The sequence below is a fragment of the Oncorhynchus masou genome, chromosome 25 (genome assembly GCF_036934945.1).
Source record: "Oncorhynchus masou masou isolate Uvic2021 chromosome 25, UVic_Omas_1.1, whole genome shotgun sequence".
NCBI lineage: Eukaryota > Metazoa > Chordata > Actinopteri > Salmoniformes > Salmonidae > Oncorhynchus > Oncorhynchus masou.
Window position 1 is genome coordinate 45509458 of NC_088236.1, and position 15811 is coordinate 45525268.

A 15811-nucleotide genomic window follows, 5' to 3' on the forward strand; every position below is an offset into this window, starting at 1 on the left:
CACACAAAGATTATGATCAGTTATGTCAAAAGCTGTACTGAAGTCTATCAAAACAGCTTCTTATGATCAGTTTCTTTCCGCCAAACACCAGTAATTTGTGTAAGTGCAATATTTGTTGAGTACCCTTCCCTATAAGCATGCTGAAAGTCAGTTGTTAATTTGTTAACTGTGGAATAGCATTGTATCTGGTCAAACACAATTGTTTCCAGAAGTTTACTAAAGGTTGGAAGCAGGCTGTTTGTGCGACTGTGTGTGAGTGTGTGTGTGTGTGTGTGTGTGTTACAGAGAGAGAGAGAGAGGTCAGACTTAGTGAGGAGTAGAAATATAGAGCTGTGTGAGCATATCATCAGAGAGGAGATGAAGGGGAAGAGCCCATATTAATATCTTAATAAATATTTCAACTGGAATATCTCCAAATTCACATAATGAGGACACTCTCTTTTTCTCTCGCTCTCTCTGAAACCTTTTGCACTTTGTGATGCTAGCAGCGTGAGATCGTTAGTGCAGTCCCACCCAAGGTTTTTCCAGTTCTGCAGGAGGCCATACAATACTTTTCACACTTTGGCATTAGCCTATAGTTGGGTCGTTCCACCAATTCAGTGCCTTTTGAGATGTGTAACTTGGTGCAAAAAAACTTTTTTTTTTCACCTACTTTTAACATTTCATTACTTTTAACATCTGGCATAAAGAGCACATGTTCATTGTAATAAATAAGATGTTTTCCCACCTCGAGGTTGTAAATAAAATTACTATAGGAAGTGCCTATAAAATGCCAAATAAAGTAACGGGGTTGACGATTTCATCTTAAATCAGCCATAAATCCCCTTTTGACAGGGGAAATGGAAGCATGTGTGCAACTGGGAGGGGCAATTGAATGCAAGCCGGTCTATCTTTGGGTAACAGTGTTGACGTGTTACGAGTAGGACCAGCACACCTGCTTTTACACTATGATTTGACAATTAGATGTTCATTGTAAAAAAATAAATGTATGTAGAGTTTCACCATATTAAAAACGACTTCAGCTCACAAAAGTAAAAAAAATAAATAAATTGTTTTTACCTTAAAATGATTCACTAATTACATAAACAATAGTCTTCAGAAATGACTTTGTCAAAGCAACAAAATAACTAGGGCTTTACAATGATAGTGAAAAGCTCACAACATTTTGGGGTGAAGTGTGTTAAAACTCTTCTATGAAGAATGGGAGAGGGGGAGGCTTCCTGGGGCATACATACAGTGCAATTACATAAAAAATAAAATAAAATATATATAGGGGAAACACTGTGGATGGCGGCCAACGTGCCGAGACAAGCGCACATTGACAGCAGTGACTGGCTGTTTGCGTGTGTGTGTGTGTCTACAAATTCTATATCTATGATTTTAAACCTCTAAATGAAGTAGATCGTCCTTATGCAATATACAGGTAACTGCCAAAATAAAGGAAGCAGGTGCTTCCACACAGGTGTGGTTTCTGAGTTAATTAAGCAATTAACATCCCATCATACTTAGGGTCATATGTAAAAACGCCTAGTTGCCCATTATTTTGGCTACTGTGGCTGGAAGAAGAGGTCTGTGACTTTTAAAGAGGGATCTAAAAGGGGGTTTAAAGGGTTTGTGTGTCTGTCTCTGTCTGTCTGTCTCACCAGATCTCAACCCAACACTTATGGGAGATTCTGGTGCGACGCCTGAGACAGTGTTTTTCATCAACAAAACAATGGAATTTCTCATGGAAGAATGATGTCACATCCCTCCAATAGAGTGCCAGACACTTGTAGAATCTATACCAAGGTGCATTGAAGCTGTTCTGGCTCTTGGTGGCCCAACACCCTGCTAAGACACTATGTTGATGTTGGTCATTTCGTCACGACTTTAAACATGATTTACTAAAATAATCATGGGATAATACAAGGTCCTTGTGTGATTGGTTGACGTTTGAATTCTTCCAAGCACTCCTCTCTGATGCGTGGGTTCTCTTCTGATATAGTTGGGGCTTGTTGCTGTTGAGTTTGATCGATGAAGAGATACCGCAGGATGAGTCTTCTTACGGGGCCATACGGCACAGTGACCTCTGCCCTTTGATCTGTGACCTTAGACTCAGCAGGATGTTAGTTTATTTGACCCCCCCTCTCAATCGGCCCCGCCCCTTCTCCCCAGGACCTGCACCTCCTCGTCACTGCACATCCTCAGTCACTCCCTTGCTTTTGGAGTAAGCTTTCACACACTCTCTCTCTCTCTCTCTCTCTCACTCACTCACACACACACACACACACACACACACACACACACACACACACACACACACACACACACACACACACACACACACACACACACACACACAGGTGTGGAGTATTATGCAGCAAAATGCAAGGAGGAGATGGAAATTAGAATCTATAGGAATATGGGGGGGTGTAATAGTAATTAATAAAATGGCGAGGTTTAAAGGTTCAGGACAGAGTGACCATGAATCCATCACCATATCCAGGAGGATAGCAGTACAGTAGACAGTGTTCAACTCTCTAATTGACCTTTACTCTTTGTGTATTTATACCTCCTGTTATCACTCTCTGCATTGTTGGGACGGGCACTATAAGTAAGCATGTTTACCAAGCATATGATGCATACAATTTGATTTGATTCATGCTCATCAAGATAACGTCCCCATAATAGCTCTTTTTTTTACACTAGAACCGCCATAGGCCAACGGCCACTGACGTTTGATTTTGTAAAATATATATTTTTTTTTTAAACAGCCCTTCCCCCCCAAAAGCTATGACCCGCTCCTTCCCGAACTTTTCATACATGTTTTTTTATTTTACATTTGTCCTAATTTTGAAATCACAAACAGAAAAGTATTTAGAGTCTTTTTAACTGGTATTTGACACCGATTCCTAACTTAACCGCCAAGACAATGTGCTGTAGGATGTCGATACCCAGCCAGGCACTAATGCGTCTCTCTATCTTCACTGAATGAATGATGAATGGGTGATAATTGTGCACCTTACTTCACAATTGAATTTAAATTAGGCCTAACTGAATGACAAGGAGGGTGAAGTGGTTGATTTTAATTTAGAAAGACAATAGTGTAACGATGAGTTTGTGTTATGCCTATTTGTCAGTGTTGGCGCCCATGTCAATCATTTGCCCACGCACCTTGCGGGTTGATACCGTACCCCTTTAGGTTTTACTTTGTAAAAGAAGCTGTTACAGGACTGTATTATTTACTGTAACTATAACTACGAATCACGTTTATTGTAAGTAAAAGCGAAAACATGCTGTGTGTTGCAGTAGTCCTTTAGAATGATGCAAAACATATCCTTGACTCTATCCTGCTTGATGAGCGGGAAACAAACGATGCACAGCTGGCCCGATACTACACTTTCAAATGCTTTATTTTACTAGGCAAGTCAGTTAAGAACACATTCTTATTTACAGTGACGGCCTACCCTGGTCAAACCCGGACGATGCTGGGCCTGAACTATACCGAAACTAATTTCACACATAACGAGAGTATAGCCCAGATGAAATGATCAACCAGATGTGCATATGCTTTAGTTTCTACTACACTTGTACTATACTTCTACTACAAATGACTCTCATAATTCAAGAGGTGTCATTTTTTCCCCCCAAAGATATCCGAGCTGGGTCCGCGTTCAGCACATGACCACTTGCGCGGCAGCATTGCTCTGGTTACTAAGCAAAAATGAGTAACATAATAAAATGTAAATATGCTATTCTGTGATCAGTGGATGTATGGCCGGTAGAAACCAGACAGAAACCGAGAAAGGAGCGTGTGACTTCAGTGAACTGAATGGTGATGAGGAGGAGGGTGAAGAGGGTGATTGAATTTTATTGATCTGAGTGATGAAGGTGAAGAGGACGATTGAATTTGGAACAATAGTGGACTGATGATGAAGACGTGTGGACGGTCTAATTATTTTTATTATGAAAGCCTGGGGATTGTATGTTATCTCCCCTCTGAGAGTCAAGTCAGACACTGAGTACCGCATACAACGTTCACAATGGCAAGCCGAACCAATCGAATGGACGCACTGGCAGCATTGAAAATGCTGCAGAATTTAGATGAGTTGGGAGTCGGGCAGAGGATCGGATGTTGAGCTTTGAGATCGACGATGCCGATGAAGAGTCCTCATCTGATTATGATGTTAACTTTGAGCCTCCGATGCCTGAGCCTCGCCGAAGAAAAACCAGAACAGAGCCAACTGAGGCGGTGAAACAGGAGTCTGGGAGGGATGGCACGGTTTGGGTAGAAAGGAGAGATGAGAGCGCAACTCGAAGGTGGCCTTCCCAGAATATAAGAGAAGGCCCTACACCTCATGCGTACGGACAAATTGCTTGTGCACTCAACAGTTTCTTTTGTTTATGAGACATGCAGATGTTGCAGCATATCAGACATGTGGAAAAAGAAAATGAAAAATACAGTTTTTCAGTTTTGGTTAGCTGCCGATGTCGAAAAATCAAGTGCTTGCTCAAGCGGGAGCTGCCCCCCCCCTCTCTGCGCAAAACAACATACCGGTGGAGCTATCCTCCACATCAGTGATGGAGAGTGGTAAAGCAACACTCACGGTGTACAGATGTAAAAGAAATGTGAGTGTTTGCACCCCGAGTACCATGCATCCCAATGTTCCAGTGACCAGAAGAAGACACCGGAGACGGTGACAGACTGCAATCGCACCAAGGTGTATATCTCTGCAGTATACGTGAGAACCGCCTTCGTGAGAACCGCCAACAAATAAGCTACAGCCGCTAAGCAGGCCACCAAGGCAGCAGGTCCTGGGGGGGGGGAGAAGACACAATGTCAAGTTGGCAGGTGCACACGAAACAAGGCCCATGAAAGTGCAACCGATTTGTTTGTGGGGGGGCTTGCTCACAGAAAGTCCCGAAGCTGTGTGCTGACTGTGGACCCGAAGCATAAAGAGAAGACTAGATTGATTCATGCTAGGCATGGGTATAAGGACACAACACAGTGTCCGATACAATGACAGTTTTTTATTATCTTATCAAGAATATATCTCCACCAATATTTCTTTATACAATTGTTCATGCGTTGGTGCTTTTGTTTAGGAATGCAGCAAATAATTTCAGCGGGGCACCTGGCTGGTTAATATTGTTATTATTGTCTTTTTAATTTCTACTTTGTCAAAAGAAGCTGTAACTGGACTTTGTTAATTACTTACTCTATTACTAATCACGTCTACAAATCAAATGGATTACGCTGTAATGTTTTTTATTGTCAGCAATACGATAATTGGCTAAAGGCCTTTTTTCTAGGACTTTGTGGAGTTCAACAAAACATATCCTTGACTCAATCTATACAAACAACTCTTGTTCATTTTTGTACACTTCTACCGATGTCTTCATGCAACGAGTCCTTTGACTATAGTTTCTGCACTCTTTATCAAGTGTTGGCGCTTCTGTTCGTGCACCCTTCGTGTTGATGTGCATCTGATGCTAAAGGAGACACCCGGCAGCCTTCTCTAGCGGGTAGTGTTCAGGAGATCCCCAGGAACTAAACTTTACTCTCTCTCTCTCTCTCCCTCTCCCTCTCCCTCTCCCTCTCCCTCTCCCTCTCCCTCTCCCTCCCTCTCTCTCTCTCTCTCTCTCTCTCTCTCTCTCTCTCTCTCTCTCTCTCTCTCTCTCTCTCTCTGTGTGTGCGTAGGGCTGTGATGATTCAGTGTTTTTCTTCTTCACCCCTCTTAGTCAGGCTGGGTGGGGGATCAAATCAAGCCTCTTTAGCAGGGGTTTTTCATCTATTCTATTGGCATTGGGATACCCCCTCTGCCCCTCTTCTAACCCCCACTGTGTAGCGGGACCACCTGCGCAAAGCCACACAGTCCCATACATACACACACACGCATACACAGTGGGGTGCCACACACACACACACACACACACACACACACACACACACACACACACACACACACACACACACACACACACACACACACACACACACAGTGGGGTCCTACACACACACACACATATGCACACACACAGCCAGCCCCCAGATAGAGTTGAGTTGATTAATACGCTTCCTTACACACATTAATAAGCCCTTAACTGCTTTTAGGATTCTTACTTTTTAGCCCCTGGTTCATAGTGTGTAACCTCTCAACCTTGGCTAATCTCTCCTCTCTTAGAGATCACAGTCCATTGGCCCATGTTTAGTGATGTCGGCCGAATGACAGAGAGAAAGGGAGAGGATGGGGGAGGGATGGCGGGAGACGAGGAAAGGGGGTTGCTCCTAGCACTTTGCCATATAGAAGTTTGGGAGTTCACTTTACTCTGAATTTTAGCACTAATCCAGTTACCTATTTTCTGTCAGCCAAGCGGAGGAATAGCAGGAACAAAACCCACATTCATGGCTTAAGAAGCTTCCAAAGATTTCACTCAAGGCTGACTGGCTCGGATTAGGCCAGCAGCTTCTGGAAAAAGAGCAAGGGGACAAAAAAACAGAGTGGAGCCTTTCTTTAAGCGCCACTTATTCTTGTAAATGACTGGAATACTTTTTCCCCCCCCTTTTCCCCCCCTTCTCCGTCGTCTCGCTTTTTCTCGCGTCTCGTATTGTTGCATTTTTTTTTAAACGTTCATAGAGAGAGATGGAAAGAGAGGGAGAGGCCCTCATGTGTTTCTTTTCTTTCCCCCATCCTTTATTCATCTCTCGAGTGCCATCTCTTGAAGTGTAAGATCCTTATGATTGCGAAGTGAAAGCTTTTGAGTCAAACATTTGAGTCCACCCCCACCCCCCATTTCTCTTTTAAGCGTTCGCTGGGACAATAACTCTCCAGCAACAATGGCACTCCATTTCGGCAATGTTTTCACATTTTGTCTTTTCTGTTTTTATACAGTTATGTACTTACACACATCTGTCAAATTCCGTGAGGGCTACTGGACTGTGCACACCATACATAACACACTGTTTTTGTGTACTGCATCGCTTGGCTAGAAAAAGCGGATGGTTCCTTGTATTTACGTTGCTGCAGAAAGCATTGAGTGTAGAATCACTTTTAGATGGGTTTTCTCAACGGTTTCACTGAAGGTCACTGAAGGAAACAGAACCTGCTACGTTGGGAATTGCGTTGTGGGGTTGGTTTTTGTTCCAGATGGTGAATGTGTGCCATGGGGGGGGGGTGCACAATGCGTGTGTAAGAGTGAGCACCATCCATTATTTAGGCCTGGTTTCTCCATGGTTTCTTGGTGTTTCTCTTGTCCTCCAGAGGCAGTGGGATTCGTGTCCAGGGCCTTGTTTAGGAGATGTACGGTTTCCCAGTGCCTGCCTGCTACATCATGCCCTGAGGATTCCGACACACTTACCCACTCTCACTTGTGTGTTTCACACACAAACACTCAAACACGGGCGGATATGTATTCCAGCTTGGTTCCAAAGGCTAGCGCCGCGAAGCCACGCTCCGTGTGACCTTCACCCCCACCGACTCTCACTTTGCACCGGGGCAATTATGCTGTTGTGCCTTATTTGACCTTTGACCCCTGCTCGAGCCAGGATGTAATGCTCAGCATATCCTAGGACAGGGAGGGGCTCTGGGAGCAACGTCATTAGCCTCTCAACTCTGCGCACTTGGCCATCGTAAAGGTCAATGACCAGGATCTGTGGCAATTCACCTGCAGCAGAGCGTGTGTGTGTGTGTGTACATGGGAGAAAGCCATGTACTGTAGCACCTCTTAGATCACTGCTCCCAATCTTCCAGTCAGGTCAACCATCAAACACATCCATCACTCTCCCCTCTCTTCCCCTCGTCCCTCACCCTCCACCATATCCGAACTGCAGCCTCTGGTCAAGCTCGAACAAACGCTGGCATGTCTGCCTGCCCGCACTCCTTTACCTGATGTCAATTAATGGCTTGAAGTAATTTCGTCTGACAAACCCTGTTCCCAGCGAGAGGCTACAGCAGACATGTCACTGAGATGACCTTTGCACCCATGTGCAGCCAAGAGCAGTTTTTTTCTCTTCTTAAGAATTTCAGACAAACCAAGAAACTTCCTTTGTACTTTGTTAATGAGTTATCGATTTGAAACAATGCCCTGGCAAATATTGTCTGATTAGCTTGACTCCAGCAAGGTCACAGTGCTATAGAGTCTCAATGCGATCATCTTTTGGGTATTTGAGCACGTGCACACACACACACACACACGCACACACACTGTCCGTGCATCTCTGTCTCTCACTCAGTCTAACACACATTATCCCTTCTTTTTTTTTTCTTTTCTCTTTCTCTCTCTCTGGCAACTTGACTTTCCATAGGCACTACCAGCTAATTACCCACAATGTTCCAGTAACCCCCCCCCATCTCTGCCACGAATTTTCTCCATATCGTCTCCTCAGCCGGCAGACCGTTGTGTCTTTGTACGATTCCCAAGCCAAACTTTGTCTGGAAGGAAAGCGTCTGAAGGGGAAGAGCGCTCGAGAGAACACCTGACGAGTCCTTGTCCAAGACGTTGATTGGAATTCAATTGCAAACGGGGAGTTTGAGTGAAGGTCCACATCCTAATAGCGGCGATGTTAATACCAAGCTGTGTAATGACCTGCGCCCGCCGCTTGTTTAATATTTAATAATTAGCCCAAATGAAAATGATTCACTTACCCGCTGTAAGGGACATGTTAAATATTCAAATGAGCGGGCTTCAGGTGTGTTTACACACACATGCGCGCGCACGCACGCACGCACGCACACACACACACACACACACACAGAGAGAGATTGAATGAGAGAGATTGAATGAGAGAGAGAGGTGTACATGACCTGTGGCTTGGCATTTGGAAATCACTGACCTAACTTCTGTCTCTCTTACCCCCCAACATCCCTCTCACTCTCTTTATCTATCACTCTCAAGTGCTTTTCAGACAGACAGCGGAATATCGCTCATAATTTTTTAGAACTAACCCAAGATTGACAACAGCCTGTCGTTTCCAATGGGAGCAAATGAATCATAGTGGGCAGAACAAGGAAGGAGGATGGCAGAACCAAGCACGATCGAGATCCTATTGGCGTGCTCTAGCATGTATTTGGATATTTCCGTTAGGGAACGCCTACTCTGTGAAGTGGGCAATAAATCAAATCAACTTTGCACTCCTTCTAAACAACACCGTCTTTTGAAACTTTGGCAAAGGGGAGTGTCTAGAAAGCTTAGTCCTCTCTGTTCGTAACAGATTTTAGCTTTGGGAACAGAAAACTGTATTGAGATCAAAAATATTTAATTTAATTTGCAGAATGTCGGCCAAAATTCATCTTCTACCACTGCCGGCCACTGGGCTTCACCTCATCACCATATTTAGTGTTGAGTGGAAATGCTCACCGGATGCCTCATTTATTCCCCCCCTTGAAACAACTGGCTCAGTGTTCTATCTGTGGTGACAGCCCACAGTCTATGTGACAGCCGACTGGTGACCATAGCAACGGAATTAACAAACATTATTGACGTGCAAAAAAAATATTTCATTTTAAACGTGACTGTGAACTGATTGTGTTAGCCAGCTATCTAGCTAGAGCGGGCAAGTTAGCTGATCCTGCTGTTGGATGTACGTGCTAACATATCACCATGCAGGCTACATATTCTACTGGTCAACAACGACGGCACCACTAGGAAAAATAGAGTGGAATAGTATTTTCCCTGCCTTGGCTGTGCGGCTTCCACAGGCGTGAGCACGGTTGGTTGCTATGGCTCTCTTCTTCTGACTACTAGAAAGCTCAAATGGCACCCTATTCCTTATGCAGTGCACTACTTTTGACCAGGGCCCATAGGGAGCCATTTTGGATTAGTCTCTGTAGAGTCCTCTTCCAAGCTTCCCTGAGGTCTTTAGCTTTCACTCTGTTCATCAGGAGGGACTCCGGCAAAGGGAGAGAGGGAGGGAGAGATGGGGGGTAGGGGAAGTCTGTAGTGGTTGTTTGTCGAAGTGTGTTGATGCTGTTAGATTCATTGTTTCCTGTGTTGATGGGCTGGGCCGTTTGTCTTGGCGTTGGTGCTGTTATTGTGGCCGTAGCAGGGTGCTCTCCTCTCGCTGCCTCTCATTACTGTCCTGTAAACAGAGAGCAGGAACTAGGTAAAGAAAACACACAGGAAGTTTCTGGAGGACTGTGGGAGTGTGTGGGCCTCAGTGGTAGGAGGGGTAGGATGGGTGGAGAATGGAAAGCACTGTTAGCCTCTGTAGTGCCGATACACTTTCTCACAACACAGAGCAAAACTAGCAAGCTGGGCAAAGTCCAATTCTGACCTGTCGAGGGCGTTGGTCAATAGACACTTTAGTGTGTGTGTGCGTGCGTGCGTGCACTCTCGTGCTTGTGTGCAAGCGTACAGTGCCTTCAGAAAGTATTCACACCCCTTGACTTTTTCCACATTTTGTTGTGTTACAAAGTGGGATTAAAATTGCTTGAATTGTAGATTTTTGTCAATGATCTACACAAAGTGGAATAATTATTATCATTTATTTTTGATGGTGAATAATATATCTTCATTAGATAAGTATTCACACCCCTAAGTCAATACAAGTTACACTCACCTTTTGCAGCGATTACAGCAGTGAGTCTTTCTGGGTAAGTCTCTAAGAGCTTTGCACACCTGGAATGTACAATATTTGCCCATTATTCTTAAAAAAATGTTTCAAGCTCTGTCAAGTTGGTTGTTGATCATTGCTAGACAGCCATTTTCAATTCTTGCCTTAGATTTTCAAGCCAATTTAAGTAACAACTGTACTGCGCCACTCAGAAACAGTCTCTTGTAAGCAAATTATATCATACTTTTACCATTTAGCCTCTTTACGTTTACAGTTTTAGCTAGCAATGGCTAATCCTGATATACTCATCTAATATTTGTGAAGTTCAATTGAAAAGCCAACTTCGTGTACCGACTTCTAATTCCACTATAGTTCATCATAGTCAGTTTAATGCAAAATAATGTCCATCTTATTTTCTTGAATAATACAAGTAAATGTGAAGGGCCTTACGATGAATTTACACAATGTAACAGAACATAGAACAAAAAAACAATAACCTACATTTAAACATCGACTGCTATGTGCAGCGGGTAGGTTTGTCCGTATTAACATCGCATTTTAATGTCTCCTTTGTGCACAAAGCAAAAGGTAAACAACTAACAGAGCAGTGTTGATTTCAGAATGAAGTATTTTCGTCAGTTTAGTAGCCCTGGGCTCATCCTAGTGCAGAGAAGGGATGCGAGGGTTCAGGGAGGTGCTATGCCTGGGAATAGCCAAGGAGTTATGTCCTTCTTCCTGTACAAATTCCTATCAATATACAGTTTGACAACAATGAGTCTTACCCTACAGCCCTTCTGTCAGTGCTCCTTGAAGACGGGAAACAGCTTTTGCCATCGCGCAAAGCTCTCTAGAGGGTACCGTTTGTTCATCCCAAACGGCCTATGTGCATGCATATATGCATCTGTCTTTGATTTGAATTCACTCATTGCCCTGTGTTGATCATGTCTCCTTTTGCACCATGCACCAAAGCCTTTCAAAACACCTGATCTGTTCAGCTGGAGTGGACCTGTATCTCAATTTCCCCTCGCATGGCTCTGGAGTGGTAAAAAGGGAAGTAGAAAGGGGTAAAATGAGTGATGAAGTGGATAGCGGAAGAGAGGAGGAGAGGCAGAGAGATGTGGTGTTGAGTGATTGTCTCAGCGCTAGCTAGCTGGGCAGGTTGACAGCTCCTCTCTCTCTCTGCTCTGTGCTGGTGGCAGTAATCAGTGAGGAACACTAGTCTTGAAAACCCAGACACACAGTTTGCCTTGTGTTTAGTGTCACTCAAACGTAGTCCTACCCTAACCAATCTGGAAACAGACAGCTCGCACGGTATCCAGCTAATTAATACAAACGCACACACCGCCGAGAGCTCCACACACTGTACTGTATGACAGTGAAATGTTTGTGAGATAACACTCAGGGAGGTAGCACGCAGTGAGGGGCAGTAAGCAGGTGATTATGGATAATAGATAAGTGTACAGTGCCTTCAGAAAGTACTCACACCCCTTGATTGTTCCCCACATTTTGTTGTGTTACAGCCCGAATTCCAAATGTATTGAATTCAGATTTTGTGTCACGGATCTACACACAATAGCACATAATGTCAAAGTGGAATTATGTTTTTAGAAATATTGACAAGTTCTAAAAAGATGAAAAGCTAAAATGTCCTGGGCTAATACGTATTCAACCCTTTTGTTATGACACACCTAAATAAGTTCAAGCCTAAATAAGTTCAGCTGCTCATGCTTTGAGCATGCCTGGCGAAGCAAGCTCGGCTGTGAAGTGGTCTGGTAGGTTTGTAACATGTAACATTTTTTTACTTCTAAACTAGATGCTTAATATCAATAGTAGCCACACCATTAGTTTGTAACACAAACAACAAACATGCCTCTAACTCAAAGCAACACTGGATACCACACATGCCTGTCCACGATACAGGCGTTTGAACTCAAGTTGGAATCCAGAGAAGAATTGAGGGAAAATGGCTCAGCGACCTATATGGTCACTTGACGTCGCTAACCGAGAACTACGTCACCTAACCAAGAACGACTTGCTTCTGTTGACGCAAAACTAAACAAGCTTGTGTTGTTGGACAGGCTGGAAAACCTCATAGAAGATCTGAAAGAGTTGGGGGAAAAAACCTGTGTATTTCACAAACATTTTATTGGAGGAAATACACAACAGGACTCTGATGTATTGAAGAAAACTGTGAAAGGTGTACAAACAATTGTGGAAGTCATCACTACTGAAAACTTCCAAATGAAGGAGAAAATCCTGCACCTAACTACTCGATTGGCGAGAGACAATCTTATCTTGAGTGGAATAGCTGAAAAGCCAGAAGAAAATGTGGAGGACACACTGAAAACATTCCTGGTTAATGAACTACAACTGGACAACGACACGGTGCAGAGCATCTCTTTCCATCTGGTCCACCGGGTGAGATCCAAGCCAATGTCAGGAGGGAGCTAGGGAGGACGACCCACTGGCCCCCGTCCAATCGTGGCCAGGTTCGAACATTAGAAGCAGAAGGAGCTGGTTCTGAGCCACGGACGGCATCTGGCTGGGAAGCCGTTTGGGATGAACAAACGGTACCCTCTAGAGAGCTTTGCGCGATGGCAAAAGCTGTTTCCCGTCTTCAAGGAGCACTGACAGAAGGGCTGTAGGGTAAGACTCATTGTTGTCAAACTGTATATTGATAGGAATTTGTACAGGAAGAAGGACATAACTCCTTGGCTATTCCCAGGCATAGCACCTCCCTGAACCCTCGCATCCCTTCTCTGCACTAGGATGAGCCCAGGGCTACTAAACTGACGAAAATACTTCATTCTGAAATCAACACTGCTCTGTTAGTTGTTTACCTTTTGCTTTGTGCACAAAGGAGACATTAATTTGCGATGTTAATACGGACAAACCTACCTGATGTTTAAATGTAGGTTATTGTTTTTTGTTCTATGTTCTGTTACATTGTGTAAATTCATCGTAAGGCCCTTCACATTTACCTGTATTATTCAAGAAAATAAGATGGACATATTTTGCATTAAACTGACTATGATGAACTATAGTGGAATTAGAAGTCGGTACACAGTTGGCTTTTCAATTGAAATTCAATTCAATTCATATCAGGATTAGCCATTGCTAGCTAAAACTCTAATGGCAAAAAACTGTAAATGTGAAGAGGCTAGCTAAATTATAAAAGTATGATATAATTTGCTTACAAGAGACTCACTCTTATTTTTTTATATATTTTTTTACCTTTATTTAACTAGGCAAGTCAGTTAAGAACAAATTATTTACAATGACGGCCTAGGAACAAAAGGTTAACTACCTTGTTCAGGTGCAGAATTACATTTTTTACAACTTTTTACCTCGGGGAGTCGATCTAGCCAACCTTTCGGTTACTGGCCCAACGCTCTAACCACTAGGCTACCTACCGCCCCAAATCCATAGTGTGTTTATAGTTCTTCAGTCCTGGAGTGTTTAATTGGTATGGTAACAGTTGGACAGCTCACTGGAAGCTTGAGAGGGTCCTCATATTGTACATTCTAGAGGGACTCTATGTACTGTTGGCTACCGTCAACAGTGCCACAATCAATCCGCACACGCATGCACACTCCAAAACGCCAGTGACAGTCATCACTTGAAGATGCTGGCAACAGGTGATCAGTGGGGAATCTGTACGACCTGGCACACACACGTCGGACGACCTGGGGGGAAATGGAAAATAAGTGAAATAAAAAATATAAACTAAACGGGCAGGCGTGTGACAGGAAGCGAGTCTCTGAGGGCGGCCCGCTTCGCAGGAGCTAATTAACCCCGGAAAATAATTACATCAATATGCAAATGAGTGTTTAGATAATGCAACGTGCTATCGGGCCAGATAGTCAATCAGGGGAGGTGGGTGGGCGTGTGGAGCCGTGTGGCGCGATGGGGCCAGGTGTCGGGGCTCTGCGCTCGGGCGATAAGGGGAGACGCTACCTGGTTGCCACGACGACCACGCCGCTGCGGTCACAGCGCTGCCGTGCCGCTGCTCGAGCTCCAAACAAGCCAAATAGAATGTGAAGCAGGCGGAAACTGGACCTCCCAGAGCACTCCTTCATACGCAGCACAGCACCTAACCATTTAAAGACCCTGGTGCTTTTGTCTATCTGTTTTGCTCCATTCTCCGACTCTGCTATTGACACGGGATATTAAGACCAATAACACATGGTTTAGACACGAGGGATATTCAGAAGGTATGTGTGTAAGTCCACGCGACCAGCCAACAAGCCTCCGTAGGGAGGGTCAGGTGAAGAGAGGGAGAACAGGTGGTGAAGTTGGAGGGTGGGAGGAAGTGATTATGAAACAGAGCCCTGTAGATGAAGGGTGACACAGAGAAGGAGAGGAGGGCTTCAAAGGACTTTGATGTCACAGGCCTTCAGGCAGCCAACTCTGCCCCCCCCCCACCCCACCCCACCCCTTCCACCCGCAGTTGATCAGGGCGGGGCAGGGCGCAGCATTACCCGCTGTTGCATCACCCTCCGTAGAGTCTGTCTCTGAACCCAGCCGCCCTCCCTCCCCATCTCATTATGCCAGCAAACATAAACAAGCTGATGGGTTCATTTACTGTACCTCCACACACACGCGCACACACACTTACGTGCACACACAGTCGCCCAGCAAAATAACAACAGCCTAACAACAACTAGATTGAAAAGTGTACTTTTGTCTGTTTTTAATATTCAAAGCTTGGGTGTGAGTGGGTGTAAGCTGTGTCATCAGTGAAATAACACAGCATCTTTCCCTGATATCTATGAAACAGCCATTGCCTTGGATAAACCACGAGATCTCTCAGTCACAGCATAGCATCCAACAATCTCCCCAGACATTTAGTCTAAGTGGGCATGAAGCTTTGTTACTTTTTACCCCTGTGAGTAAACACCATGCAGGCAGCTTAACCAGACTGTTTTTGCTTTGAAATGGCTTTGGAGTGGCTTCACCAATTGACAGCAAGGGTATTTATTTGGGAATCGATTATCTAGCCTGCTGAGGGTGGATGGAGAATGGCACAAACAATTGCACTTAGTGATGCTCCATTAAAATACAACCCACGTGGGTGTACTTTATGGTCAGACAAATCCATGGTGTGTACTGTGTGTGGGTGTAGGTGTGTGTGCGTCCTTTCTGTTGTTCTCTCCCCTGACCTTCCCCTGTGTTTGCCCATTACTCCTTTATTGCCGTATAGATGCTCCATCGATCCAGGCACAAATTAAGATTTAAACGTTACGTCACGCGACCTATCGAGTTTTACATTTAGGGCAT

The 15811-nt window shown here is 44.3% G+C and overlaps 1 protein-coding gene across 7 annotated transcripts in view; it reads left to right on the top strand.

The window, feature by feature from the left end:
- The window catches only part of LOC135514395 (cotranscriptional regulator ARB2A homolog), a 213543-nt gene that overhangs the window by 76669 nt on the left and 121063 nt on the right, over positions 1 to 15811 (top strand). The gene's annotated exons all lie outside the window — the stretch shown is intronic.